Source organism: Mus caroli, unplaced genomic scaffold (genome assembly GCF_978045245.1).
Source record: "Mus caroli unplaced genomic scaffold, Mus_caroli_1 scaffold_12, whole genome shotgun sequence".
Classification (NCBI taxonomy): Eukaryota; Metazoa; Chordata; class Mammalia; order Rodentia; family Muridae; genus Mus; species Mus caroli.
This window is the reverse complement of record NW_028227267.1, coordinates 102897616-102911948: the sequence shown is the minus strand read 5'-3', so window position 1 is coordinate 102911948 and position 14333 is coordinate 102897616. Positions and strand designations below refer to the sequence as shown.

Genomic DNA, 14333 nt, shown 5'->3' with positions numbered 1-14333 from the left:
GAATGGCTTCGTGTTAGCTACAAATAACCGTGTTTCCCCCTAGCAACCAGGCTCTGTTTGAGCACAAGCTTTTTAAGACTTTCTTTCACTGACTTTCCCCCTCCTTCTTTGCACCCACCAAAAACCCTGGCATCACAATTTTAGGAAGGGGGGATGGAAATGAGCAAGGGGATGATGAGAGTGGAGAAAGAGAGGGAGGGAGAAACTTTCAAAATCAGATAGTGCAGTGTTCAATGGATGAAAAGCACGTACATTCTCTCACTTGCTTAATATGTATGCTTAGGAATGATGTCATCACTAAGCTACAAGTTTACTGGGTATAAAGACATTGACCGTCTTGTCCTTGTGTTCGTTTTCTGTATATAAAGAGAAAAAAGAGGAGAAGATTGAGAATGAACCACCTGTAAGTCTCTTGTCAATATGTTGCTACAGCAATCAAAATTCTTGGAATCTAAAAAAAAAAAAAAAAAAAAGACAGTCTCTGCTCCACACTTTGTCTCCATATTTCCTCCTATGAGTATTTTGTTCACCCTTCTAAGAAACCCTGAAGCAGCTACATTTTGGTCTTCCTTCTTCTTGGTCTTTGCATGGTCTGTGAATTGAATCTTGGGTATTCTGAACTTTTGGGCTAATTTCCACTTATCAGTGAGTATATACCATGTGTGTTCTTTTGTGACTGAATTATCTCACTCCGGATAATATTTTCTAGTTCCATCCATTTGCCTACAAATTTCATGAAGTCATTGTTTTTAATAGCTGAATAGTATTCCACTGTGTAAATGTACCACATTTTCTGTATCCATTCCTCTGTTGAGAGACATCTGGGTTGTTTCCAGCTATTATAAATATGGCTGCTATGAACATAGTGGAGCATGTGTCCTTATTACATGTTGGAGCATCTTCTGGTTATATGCCCAGCCAGAGCCTGACAAATGCAGAAGCTGATCACTGGGCTGAAAACAGGGTCTCAGATGGAGGAGTTGGAGAAAAGACTGAAGGAGCTGAGGGAGTTTGCAGCCACATGGAGGGAGCAAGTGTCCATTGACCAGACACCCAGGAGCTCCCAGAGACTAGACCACCTACCAAAGAATACACATAGAGGGACCCATAGTTCCAGCTGCATGTGTGCTGGAGGATGGCCTTGTTGGACAAGTGAGAGAAGAGAACCTTGGACATGAGGGTGTTCAATGTCCCAGTGTAGGGGAATGTTAGGGAGTGAAGACAGGAGTGGGTGGGTGGATGGGAGAACACTCTCATAGAGGCAGGGGATGGGGGTGGGATAGAAGGTTTCCAAAGGGGAGACCTGAAAAGGGGAAAACACTTGAAATGTAAATAAAGAAAATATCAATAAAAGATATGTAATAAATTTTTTTAAAAAGAGACAGATGTCTTTATTTCTATCAACATGCTATACATAGGAAAGGAAAATGTAATATTTATCATTTCATTATTTAAAATGTGAACTGCCAGCCAGGCGTGTTGGTGCATGCCTTTAATCTCAGCACTTGGGAGGCAGAGGCAGGCGGATTTCTTAGTTGGAGGCCAGCCTGGTCCACAAATTGAGTTCCAGGACAGCCAGAGCTATACAGAGAAACCCTGTCTCGAAAAAACAAAAAAAAAAAAAAAAAAAACTACCCTAAGGTGGCTCTGAGCCCCAGTTCTCTGTCCTCTAATGGGTATTCAAGCCCCTTCAATATGACACTATTTCATTCCCATTAATTAAATAATTATACCAACCACTGTCTTATAACCTGTGACTGGATGTGTTCATTGACAAAGCAGTGATTAACTTTTATAACGGTGCTCATCCTGTTCTGCAGTGTATTTGAAAAGATAGTGTTTTGTTTTTTAATAGGATTGATTGTAGCCAAAGGGATGGAAGAGCAATGGGAACCAGGAAAAGACCCAGAAGTATTAGCTCAATGTGTTCAGGAGGCTGTCTATGCCCAGTTTGCTCCATGCTGGGAATCTGATGACACAACACTATGAATAAAGACAATATTAAATCTCAGTTTAAATAATACAGGAAGAGTAAAAAGTAGATAATTTTAAAAAGTGTCCATGCACTCGCAGTCTTCTTGTGTCTCTGAAGTGCTGGGATCAGTCTTCCACACCATCCAGGTTATGAAAGACTAGACTGGATGTTACCAAAAGTTAACAATGTGAGAACAAGACTTTTAATATTTCGTTTTGCTATTGGTTTAGTTTTTGCATATGGTTGGCCACCTGGCTTTAATCTTTCAGTGAACATATAGGTCTATAGAGTGTCCTGATTCTCATCATCCAAAAACCTGTCCCCAGGTTGGATAGAATTGGTAAATACCCTTTCAAGATCATCCTGTCTTTGCCTCCATTCCTCTATAAGGATGGGATGAGCATTCTCTTCAACTCAATCATTTACAACTGTTTATATTCTCAAATACTGCAATGAATAACCTTTTCCCTATAATGTATAGAATAAGAACACTAATATAATGACAAATATTAGTTTCATTAGCATGATTCTGACTTCAGTAACAATCTCTCAAACAGGTTTTATAGCTTGAGAACAAACGCCCAGACTCAGGGAAGACTCATAGTCATGTATTAACATTTTCACATATCTCGGCTACTTGGTTTCATTATGTAAATCTTCAATATAATACGAATTTACTGATACAATATTGGTGAAAATACTTTTGATTTACCTATGTGGTTCCCAAGGTGTAGCTTCACATTGGATATGATTTGTAGTTGTAACACAGCAGCTGTCTGTGGTACACTGAAGGATTAAAGCTGTGACCATGAGCTATGGAGTCACACCCATGAGGTTAAACAATACAAAATGATCAGCTCAGCACAGGAGAGCATGTTTCTTAGGAATGCTTTCTTAGAGAAGTAATTTATTCACATAAAGGAGATGTTACTTTTTGCCAGAATATTTGAATGTTCACTTACACTTTTTTATAATTGATTATACATAATAAAGTAGAAATAGTAATGCAAAACATTAGTGTGCATCATGTGTATAGCCTGAGTTCATGACCCTGGCAGTATAGTTTTGAAATATTGGAATGTATCTGCTTTTTTATGGAAATAATTACAATTTGGCTATATTTTATCACATATGGTATACTTAAAGAGTTAAGCAATATTAGTCACCTGTTTTATATTATACTTGTATTACTTAGAACACAAAATATTTTACAGATCATATTTTGTTATGACTATTGAAGAGCTCTGCCTACCATGTTACTGCTGTAACCCAGGAGTGCTCCGTGAGAGTGGCAGAGGCCCCTTGGGAACGCCTCACATCGACATGGTATTCCAAATTGCCAGATTCTACATTTGGATATGTATGATTTTGCTGCAAAAAAATGTTGAAGTCCATGCAGCCAAGCAATTCTTGTGGCTGCCCATCAGGGGAATCTGTGGATTATGGGTTTCTACTCTAGGGCTGGGACTATTTACCTGTCAAAGAACATAAGAAAATAAACTCAAACTGCCTTTCAAATGATTACTTTTGAGAGGGGATTCTATCTGTATGGAAGACCTTCAGCCAAACAGCTGATGAACTACTAAACATTTACAACATGTTAGGAGGCATAATATCATCTATATAAAAAAAATTTAAAAGTAAGCAGGAATCCTCCATAAAAATAGCATTGTCTTTCAGCAGAGTCCAATAAAACCTTATTCTATTGGTCAGAATTGCCTCAAGACAGACTAATGCAGACACTTCTCTTGAAGAGACAAGTCACATTATCACTACTCTTGTATAAGTTTCTTTTATAACTCCGAATGAAAACCTGTGAAAGATAACCCGTTAACTTGGTTTGAAGTTGTCAGAAGACTAGTACAGAGATGTATGTGTGCATGCACATATGTGTTCATATATGTGCACATGGATATATGCTTATAGCAGTCAAAAGTCAAGCTTGGGTGTTATTCCTCAGGTGCTGTCCAACATTATTTTTGAGAAAAGTTCTCTCCCTGGGATCTTGGATGATCAATTAGGCCAGGTTAGCTGGCCAGCAATTCTAAGGGATCCACATGTGTCCGCCTCCCTAACACTAGAATTACACGGTGTGTGCTACCACATCTGGATTTTTTTCTGCCAAGCATGGTCCTCTTGTTTGCAAGGTATCACTTTACTGGCTGAACTGTCTCCTCAATTTCCTAAATCTCCTTATTTGTCAATAACCATTTCATATTATTATGTAAAATCTATGTGCAGTAAATTTCATTAACTGCAAAAATGCAAACATACTTTTTCTTATTTGTTGCATACACTACATTCAGTGAAGTGATATTTTTACATAAAAATAAGCACAGGGAACTGGGCAACAGACAAAAGGCAGAAAAACAGTGAAACACATCAGAACCAAAAAATAAATAGCAGTAAGTCCCTGGCTTTTCTTTTTCACCCCATGTAAAGTAGACTTCGTGCATAAGAAAGTGGCAATACAGAAGACACTAAATGGTTTAGGAAACTCCAGAAAAATTAGAATCATTCATCCTAATAAAAAAAATATAAGCACTGGCAATCCAGTTATGGTAATTGATATGTGGAAGTAAAAACTTACTGAAACAGTGGTAATATCATCAGTCGTAGGTTGACTGAGAAGTCAGAGCCTGCTCTGCTCACCATCTAGTTCTAAGGAGCCGAGTTCACCCCAGTAAGTACTTTACGACCTCTAAGGCTCTGAGGCACTCACACACCCACACTCTATAGGGAACATTCTCCATAAGTGCTGTTGTATTAGTTGTATTAATTTTCTTCATAATACTCTTCTTTGTTTTTACCTTATTTTTGTTAAAACAATCATTTTAATTACGTAAATAAACCCACATTTAAATTGGGTAAATATGTGAGTTCAAATACAGATCCTAGCATACATAATAAATGATATGGAAATAAGTATTTGGAAAGGCATAGAATGATTTTTGGGAAATCTGCCTACAATGTGATAATCTACTTAGGCTGATCAGCATCTTCATGGGGACTGAGCTTCTTATTCTTTAATCTGTTCCCCTAAACCCTCTTCCACCTGTTGTTTGTAGACACAGAGAAATGAACTTGCAAACTCATGTTCACACACATGTATACACCACATATACAAATATTAAAGTCTAATTACAAATAGTTGCACCCTAGGGATTGCACAAATTACAGTGATTTAAAAAGACCTAAATAAATAGTTTCATTTCATAAAATGTTTTTAAACTGAGAACACAAGAATTCAATTAAAATGTAATGTTTCAGACAATATGCAGAAATGCTATGATCTGACTCAAGATTTCTGAACAGTTCCTTTAATAAAAACCTAAACTTCCTTAGCTCTGCTGATCAGACTCTACCCATCTGGCTCAGAATCTCGCCATGATCCTCCCTGCCCATGCTCTGCCTGACCATTTCCTGACAAACAACCTAGGTTGTCTGTCGTACAGCTAATTCCTTCCTTCTTAAGTTTCCATTCCTCATTTGTTGCTTCAAGAAAGTTCACATGCCAGTATTTTATGGGGTATCTTGACTGTGTTTGTCAACGTCAGTGCATATAAATCTGAACTACTTTTCCAAACTAGAGCAGACTCCACACAATAACCTCTACCTTCTCTATGGTCTTTACTCAGATGTGCTTCTCCAGGAGCAATCCCCATAGTCTACACACACTGATCAAGGAGAAATAGAAGATAGAGAAGATTTTGAAACGGTGGATATGACAACACTAACAACAGGTGTGTGCTTTGTGCACATGCTGTGTAGAACCCTGCAGTAAAAGTAGACAAGACTACTTTCAAAATTATTTTTAGGTGAATGCATAAGAAAGAGTGAACAAACTATGTGAAAGAAAAGATACAAACTGGCATGAAACCTAAGAGTAAACATGCTTGTATCATTATGTGGGGGAAACTTCTAAAAACACACAATTTTAAGGTGACACGTTTGTATGCAACATCATCACAATCCTTCATATAAATAAGAAGCACTGAAATATTTAACAATCAATAACTTAGAATGAAATTCTTGTGTATGCTAATGAATAGAATGAGTGGGATTTTCATTCTAATGACGATAGAGAATGCAGATGAAAGATTCCTACAGAACTTCACCACGCTTCCTTTATTTCAGTCTCCCTGGTGTTCTTTACAAAGTTTACAAGTGATGTAGAGATCAAATTATGATGCTTAGATGTGATCAGTCATCGTTCAGTGGCTTCAGGACTAGTCTTCTCTGCTACAACAAAGAAACCAATGAGCAAAGAAGCTTGACAAATGCACTTAAAGTATTAACATTATTTAAGAGTAGATTGAGTCATGCTAATTAAACAAAGAGCATAAATGTCCCCACTGTTTGGCTATGCATTAAAGCTGAAGTCTCTTTGTTCTCAAAAGTCTGAACCAAAAAGATCATCGAAAAGACACGTGGCTACCAAGACAGTGCATCGGATACCATAATCTTCAGTGTGCTTTAATTTCATCTTGATTAACTTAAATTAAATTTATATTTTGCCTTCCTTTTAAGATAGGCAAATCTGGTACAAATATTTATTTTGGTCATACTTTATACAGTCTGACAGAATTTAAAGACATTGTGATTTATAATTTCTGCTAATATGAAGCTAGGGCTCAAATGATCATGACATTGTCCTAGCAGATGGAAAGAGTAATTTAGCCAGCAGACTAGTAATAATTTGATTTCCCAAATCCAATGACTCAAAATGTAAATGTGTTCACTGAGAGATTACGTGTGAAGGGAAGGAGGCTTGAATCCCTGGCAACAGTTATCTTCAGATCACACGTTTCTCTCCCTACTCCAAAACACTTCTCAAATTATTCCATATATGTTATCCATCAATTTAAGCACCATATCTGGACTGTATCCAGAAGACCAAACTCTGTCTTCTCAAAATGTTTTCTAGTGTGTTAAAATTACAAAAGAGAAAGAAAAATATTTTGATGTTAAGTCATATAGCAGGAAGGTTTTCATTATGTTTATTGTTTGTAGTGCCAGAACCCAGAACCTTGAAGCATTTTATCAGCATGTAGAGCTCACTGATAAGGTATGGGGGAAAGGGAAAAAAAATTGTATATTGTTGGTAGGGATATAGACTGGTCTAGCCACTGTACAAATCAATATACAGGTATCTTGGAATTTCAGATTACAACTTTCATATGACCATGCTATACTGTTTCTAGGTGTTTCTCAAAAACTCAAAATCTATACACAATGAAGAAACATGTACATCTATCTATCTTTATCCAAATTACGGAATTAATCTAGGTAGCTATCAGTGGGTGACTAGTAAAGTACATGTGTTTGCAGGAAAATGACTAGAAGACAATAATGGGAAGCCTGATTTAGAAGGGCAAGTGTGTTTTCCTTCATACACATGATCTGGGGGGAAAGAGACATGAATGCAAAAGAGGGACTACAGGGGAAGGAAGAGGATTGGGCAGAGGACAGAGGCTCAGGAGCAGGCTACGGAAGGGTGAGGATCGGGATGAAATGACACATGCATGAAAACATGAAATGCAGACTTTCCTATACTTCAGCAGTCCTGCTACTAAACACATAAAAGAAGAGTGTTCATTTTTGAAAGACAGAAGTAGTTTGTTTTCTCAAGAAGACAATAAGCCATTTATGATTTAATCCATTCTACAAACTTATCAACTGACCAATTTTCATAGCATTTGATATTTAAAATAGTTAATAAAATTTTAGTTAGCATATTTTAAATAGTTTTGAATTTTTTCATAAATACTCATAAGTGACAAACTAGAATAGTTAAACTCTCCATACACTGTGTACGTTAATTTAATAAAATAGTGTTTCAAGAGTGCTATAGCTGGGTCTTCAGATAGGTGTATTTCCACTTTTCTGAAGAACTGCCAGATTGATTTCCAACTGGTTGTGCCAGTTTCAGTAGAGCGATGGAGGGGTGGTCTTCTTTCTCCACATCCTCGCCAGAATGTGCTGTCACCTGAGTTTGTGATTTTAGCCATTCTGATTGGTGTGAGGTGGAATCTCAAGGTCATTTTGATTTGCATTTCCCTGATGACTAAGGACTTTAAGCATTTGTTTAAGTGCTTCTCGGACATTTGAGATTCCTTGTGTGAACTCTCTGGTTTTATACCCCATTTTTTGATTGAGTTGTTTGGTTTTTTCGAGGTTAGCTTCTTGAGTTCTTTATATATTTCAGATATTAGACCTCTATCAGATGTGGGGTTAGTGATTTTTTTCCCAATCTGTGGGCTGCCGATTTGTCCTATTGACTGTGTCTTTTGCCTTAGAGAAGAAGCTTTTCAGTCTCATGAGGTCCCATTTATCAATAAAACTGCCTCACCCTTAAAGAAATCCCCAAGTTTCTGCAGGTAAAGGTCCAAAAACTCCTGTAGGCGGAGTTTGAACTCCCGTTTTTTGGGATAATACTGCATGAGTGGTGGACCCTAGATCCAATCCTTCACTTTCTGGGGTTGCCCTGATAAATTCTAAACAGATTTCCTTGGCTGGGCAGAAGCTTCATGGCCTCATAAGCTGCTTGCTGTGGGTGTCTCGGGGCCTAAGACTGGCCCCTCTTTTTGTTTCCCAACATGGGATGACCCTGAATATCTGTCATAGTTTTACAGTCTCTGGCCCTTCCTGCATCGAGGACAAACTACTGGGGCATAGCCGGATTGCCCACTCTATTCCTAGGACAACCATTTTTAAAATGACCCAAACTTCCACACTTAAAACATGCGTTATTCTCTCATTTCTGTGCAAGCATTCCTTGCACAGTGCTTCCTTGCAAAGCAGCGGCCAAGGCCAAGCCCTGATTATATGAAAGCCCAATCTCTGCACAAAGACAAATCTACCCCTGCTAAGTCTGTCTGTCCTCTGTGTGGCCAAATAGAGGTACTACACGCTGCATTAGCATTCTTATAAGCCAATTGTGTAACAAAAGGATTTCCCATTTGAGAATCTTCCAAGAATTCTACTAGCTGCTTTCAATAGCCTATCCACAAAGTCCTGGAAAAGCTCACCAGGGCCCTGCTGAATCCTGGCTAAACTTCCACTGAGATCCCCTTTAGTCGGTAACTGATTCCAAGCGCTTTGGGCAGCCATTGCAACCTGAGCATACACTCCAACAGGAAACCCAAGCTGATTAGCATTGCTTTCATATTGATTTTCTCCTGAAAGCATATCAGTATCCCAATCTGGGTTACCTGTCTGAGCATTCTCTTCATGCCATTCAGAACTCCAAAGTAAAAAATCTCCTCCTGACAAGGGAGCCTAACATAGAGTCTTCCAACCTTGGGGGGTTAAATTTGACTCCATCACAGTTTCCAATAATGCTTGTGTAAAAAGCTGTAGGGCCATACTGTGCCACAGATGTTTTTAACTCCTTTATCACCGTGAACTCCAAAGTCTGATATTGTCTGACTCTTGTTCTGCTGGTCAATTATCTCAACTACAGGAAAAGCTAGCACATCAGATGTATCCTGCCCTTTCTCTCCAGCCTGACTACAGCTCTTTCTAGTAGTATACCTCAGAATAGCTGTTCGTCCCTGTATTTGACACCTTTTTTTGTTCCTGTAGCTCATTAGTCAATTTCTGCAACTTAATTTCAAACTCTAATTTACTTAGTTGCATGTCCATTTGAGTAGCATCTCCTACAGTAGAGGCCATAGGTGGAGCAGAAGGTTCACAAGTAGGCCAATCCTCAACATAATATTTGGTGGCTCCTTTTTCTGAATGAGCTTCCTCATCTAAAGTTAGCTCATCATTAGGATCTCTATACCTTTCTAATTTAGGGTTGAGAGGACCCTTGTCTGAGAAAACCCTCCTTGGCAGGCGTTCTTCCTGAGATTCTTCAAGCTCTCCCTGGGCACTGTCTAATGCCTGTGAGGTCTCTTCATCTTTTATAAGTGCCCAGAGGCAGAGGGTGAAATTATCTGCCTGTGTGTTTCTCAGAGCTTCTCCAATTCTCTTCCAGGTTCTCTTATCTAAAGTTCTTCTCCTGAGAACCATGGGCAGCAAGAATCTATCTGATCTGAAAAGTCTTCTAACAATTGTTCTTCAAACGCTACTTCTCTCACCTGAAACAGCTCTTGAAGGCTGCGGACAAATGACTGTTTAGAATTTTCTGACCCCATTTTCCACTGTCAACCCCTAAGTGGAATCAGTGCCGGGTCAACGCTGTCCCAACTTAGCCCATATCCTTTCGCACCTACAACAACAATTTCAAAACGATGAAGTTTAAAGCTAGCATGAATACAAAATGTTGCTTACCGTGCCTAATACCATCTTCTTACTTTTCCTGTGGAGCTCCACCAAGACAGCGTTCCCTCAGTTGGCCTTTCCATATTCAATCCCATGTTCAAGGCGCCATCTGTAGCCACCCACAGCTACAGGAACTGGGTTCCTGAAAGGGAGGCTGGGCCTGTGTGGAAAGAGAAATACAAGACCAAGACAAAAATACTGGTCAAGGCCCAAAGTCTACTTAAGAGTCTGAGCTTATAAGGGGGAAGGCCCATCCCCAGCCACACCAGGCTCTTGATCACCCAGGCTGGTGAAGACAGGTTCAGCCTCTCAGCGGGCAGCAGCATCTTGGAGAAAACCCGCACAGGTGGCAGAACAATAGATTTATCTAGGTCAGAAGACTCCACCCTAGGTGGGCTAGTTCACAGCTGCAGAACAGGTCTAAGCCAGCCTGCTCAAGGCTGGGGGAGGCTACAAACTACATACATAAAATATTATTGGAGAAAAGACAGAGACAATAATACTTGAAAACTCAACATCACTCACTCCCTGTTTGTATAGACAGAAAATCAATACCTGAGTTGAACTACATTAGAACAAAGGAGCCTATTCGGCATTTAAAGAACATTTTTGTCCAACAGAAACAAAATGGGACACTCTTCCCATTGGTGCATGGTCCATCATCCAGAACAGATCAAAGGTCAAGGCTTCATTAATTTTATTTTCAGTTAGAACAAGAATCTTCTCAGGCTACCATAGAATAAGTAGAACATGAAGAACAGTGGGAAAAGTAAAAATGTATGGGACTTACATAACATGCTTCGAAATGATCACTGTGTATTTCAGAATATAAAGGAGAAATAAAAGCCTTGAAAAGTTAAACATCAAAATGTAGTATTAAGCCAGGCACAGATACACATACCTGAAGTCTCAGCATCTGGAAAAGGTGACTCTGAGTTTCAGGACAGCACATTGGCTAAATATTCTACTTAAAAATATATTAATAGAAAGGGTTATAGGAATAAATGTACTTACCAAAAATAGATTTGAAATAAACCTTACAACCTTACAATGCATATAAAATATTTACTGACTGAAAAACACTGACTGGATATTGAAGGAAATAAAATCCAGAATGTAGATAAACAAAAGTAAAATGAAAGATATACATGATCAATAAAACAAAACTGGTTATTGATAAGGTTGGCAAGCTTCTACATATTAGTTTAAAAAAAAAAGAAATATGTAGAGAACTCAAGAAGGTGGACTCCATAAAATCAAATAAACCCATTAAAAATGGGGCTCAGAACTGAACAAAGAATTCTCACCTGAGGAATACCGAATGGCAGAGAAGCACCTGAAAAAATGTTCAACATCCTTAATCATCAGGGAAATGCAAATCAAAACAACCCTGAGATTCCACCTCACACCAGTCAGAATGGCTAAGATCAAAAATTCAGGTGACAGCAGATGCTAGAAATGAAGTGGAGAAAGAGGAACACTCCTCCATTGTTGGTGGGATTGCAAACTTGTACAACCACTCTGGAAATCAGTCTGGTGGTTCCTCAGAAAATTGGACATAGTACTACCAGAGGATCCAGCAACACCTCTCTTGGGCATATATCCAGAAGATGTCCCAACCGGTAAGAAGGACACATGCTCCACTATGTTCATAGCAGCCCTATTTATAATAGCCAGAAGCTAGAAAGAACCCAGATGCCCCTCAACAGAGGAATGGATACAGAAAATGTGGTACATTTACACAATGGAGTACTACTCAGCTATTAAAAAGAATGAATTTATGAAATTCCAAGGCAAATGAAGGGACCTGGAAGGCATCATCCTGAGTGAGGTAACCCAATCACAAAGGAACTCACACAATATGTACTCACTGATAAGTGGATATTAGGCCAGAAACTTAGGATACCCAAGATATAAAATACAATTTGCTAGAAGAACGAAGAACGAAGTATGGACACTGTGCCCCTTCTTAGAATTGGGAACAAAACACCCATGGAAGGAGTTACAGAGACAAAATTTGGAGCTGTGACGAAAGGATGGACCATCTAGTGATTGCCATATCCAACCCATGATCAGCTTCCAAACGCTGACACCATTGCATTCACTAGCAAGATTTTGCTGAAAGGACCCAGATATAGCTGTCTCTTGTGAGACTATGCCGGGGCCTAACAAACACAGAAGTGGATGCTCACAGTCAGCTAGTGGATGGATCACAGGGCCCCCAATGGAGAAGCTAGAGAAAGTACCCAAGGAGCTAAAGGGAACTGCAACCCTATAGGTGGAACAACATTATGAACTAACCAGTACCCCAGAGCTCTTATCTCTAGCTGCATATGTATCAAAAGATGGCCTAGTCGGCCATCACTGGAAAGAGAGGCCCAATGGACTTGCAAACTTTATATGCCCCAGTACAGGGAAACGCCAGGGCCAAAAAGGGGGAGTGGGTGGGTAGGGGATTGGGGGAGTGGGTATAGGGTAGCATTGGAAATGTAAATGAGGAAAATACCTAATAAAAAAATGAAAAAAATAAGAACAGAGGCAGATTAAATTGTCAGAGACTGTTTCATTATAAGAAAGAGTAAATGGAATACTTGTCACTTCTCTACCAAACATACTGTTAAACATGCTCTGGACACATGAAAAGCAAAAGGGGCAAGTGAGTAAGAGAATCTCCACTAGCTGAAGCGAAATAACAACTAAGGTCTGATGCCTGAAACACACACATCCCACCCAGGGACAATCAATCAAACCACAACTTCCAAGGCAATTTCCAGATTTTTTTTTCAATGTTATTATTTTTTTCTTTTTCTACTCGTTTCCAAAATTGACTTGGATATTAATGGTCATTTTGATTCCCCAGAATATATTTGGTACTGAGACTAGATGGAGGAAAAGCTGAAGTCAACAGGCTTAGTTTTATTAAAGAATGACTGAAGTACTCATAAGCCCCTGCTTAGCACTATATACATATGTGCAGTCTGACCTCTGCTTCCACAAGGAGCCACGTTACTCAACTACTCTTGGCCTTCCTCACCTTTAAATAGTTACAACATTAACTCAGAGCCCTATAAAACAAATAACCCTAGGTATGTCAACCACTTAAACACTGTTCAGCACAAAAAAATACTGATGAAATTTATAATAATTATCCAAAATCAATATAATTCTCTAGCTTGCATTTACAGTAAGAACTGCTAAATTAATATATACCTATAGTATATAAGAAAGTATGGCACAAACTTGAAATCAGGATAGTCTGAATTTGGTTTTCCAGGTAAATTTGAGTATTAAAAAATTTATACATTTGTTATTACTTTTAGCTTTTAACTCTAACAAACTGTCATCAACGCCTAAGCCAAAATAAGCAGTTGCTTTGAACAAAGTTTCAGATATTAAAATATATGCATTAACAACTAAAAAAAAAGAAGAAGAAATATAGTGATAACCAAACAAATAACATCCAAAGGGGCAAAAGAGGTACCACCACCATATAATATGAGCAAACAACTTTATAAATTTAAAGTAATATTACTTTACATATCACCAGATAGTCTAAACTATTTTCTAAACCTCAAAAATATGTATACATTCTCTATGCTAAAACCTATTATTTATTAAAGAAACCTGGAAGGAACACATACCTGGAGTGATATTCCATGCTGGTGAACACTCAAAACTGCTATCAGTTCACAAATTGACTCCAGTAACATCAGTTGCTCTTAAGCAAAGTTTCATGCAGAAAGACCAATTGTATACAAAATAATATTGAAGTAGCGACACCTCCAGTGCAACAATAATTGAGACTTTAACATCATTCCCTTTCATATGGATGAAATCAAACACATGGTTGTTCATTTAAATTTGATATAGGGCATTCACTACTGGCAAACCTTTCATTATTAGAGCACTTAGTTCAGATTCAAGGATAAAGTCTTAATGTTCCTAAGTAAGTTAATATTTGAACTGAGGAATAAGAATCTGGGAAATTAAATTAAGACTCAAAGTAGAAGCAGAAGCAAAATAGAAAAGAAAAAACAAAACATGATTCATAGAAGTTGCGTAACTTATACAAGGGAGAAATCAGACA

The 14333-nt window shown here is 38.4% G+C and overlaps 1 long non-coding RNA gene across 1 annotated transcript in view; it reads right to left on the bottom strand.

The window, feature by feature from the left end:
- Positions 1-6189: 6189 nt before the first annotated feature.
- LOC147001939 (uncharacterized) overlaps positions 6190-14333 on the bottom strand; it is a 94494-nt gene continuing 86350 nt past the window's right edge. The window contains exons 2-3 of the long non-coding RNA XR_015044756.1: positions 10256-10406; positions 6190-6217 (exon numbers count right to left, since the gene is read on the bottom strand). This is a non-coding gene — a long non-coding RNA (uncharacterized LOC147001939). The remainder of the gene's footprint in view (positions 6218-10255; positions 10407-14333) is intronic.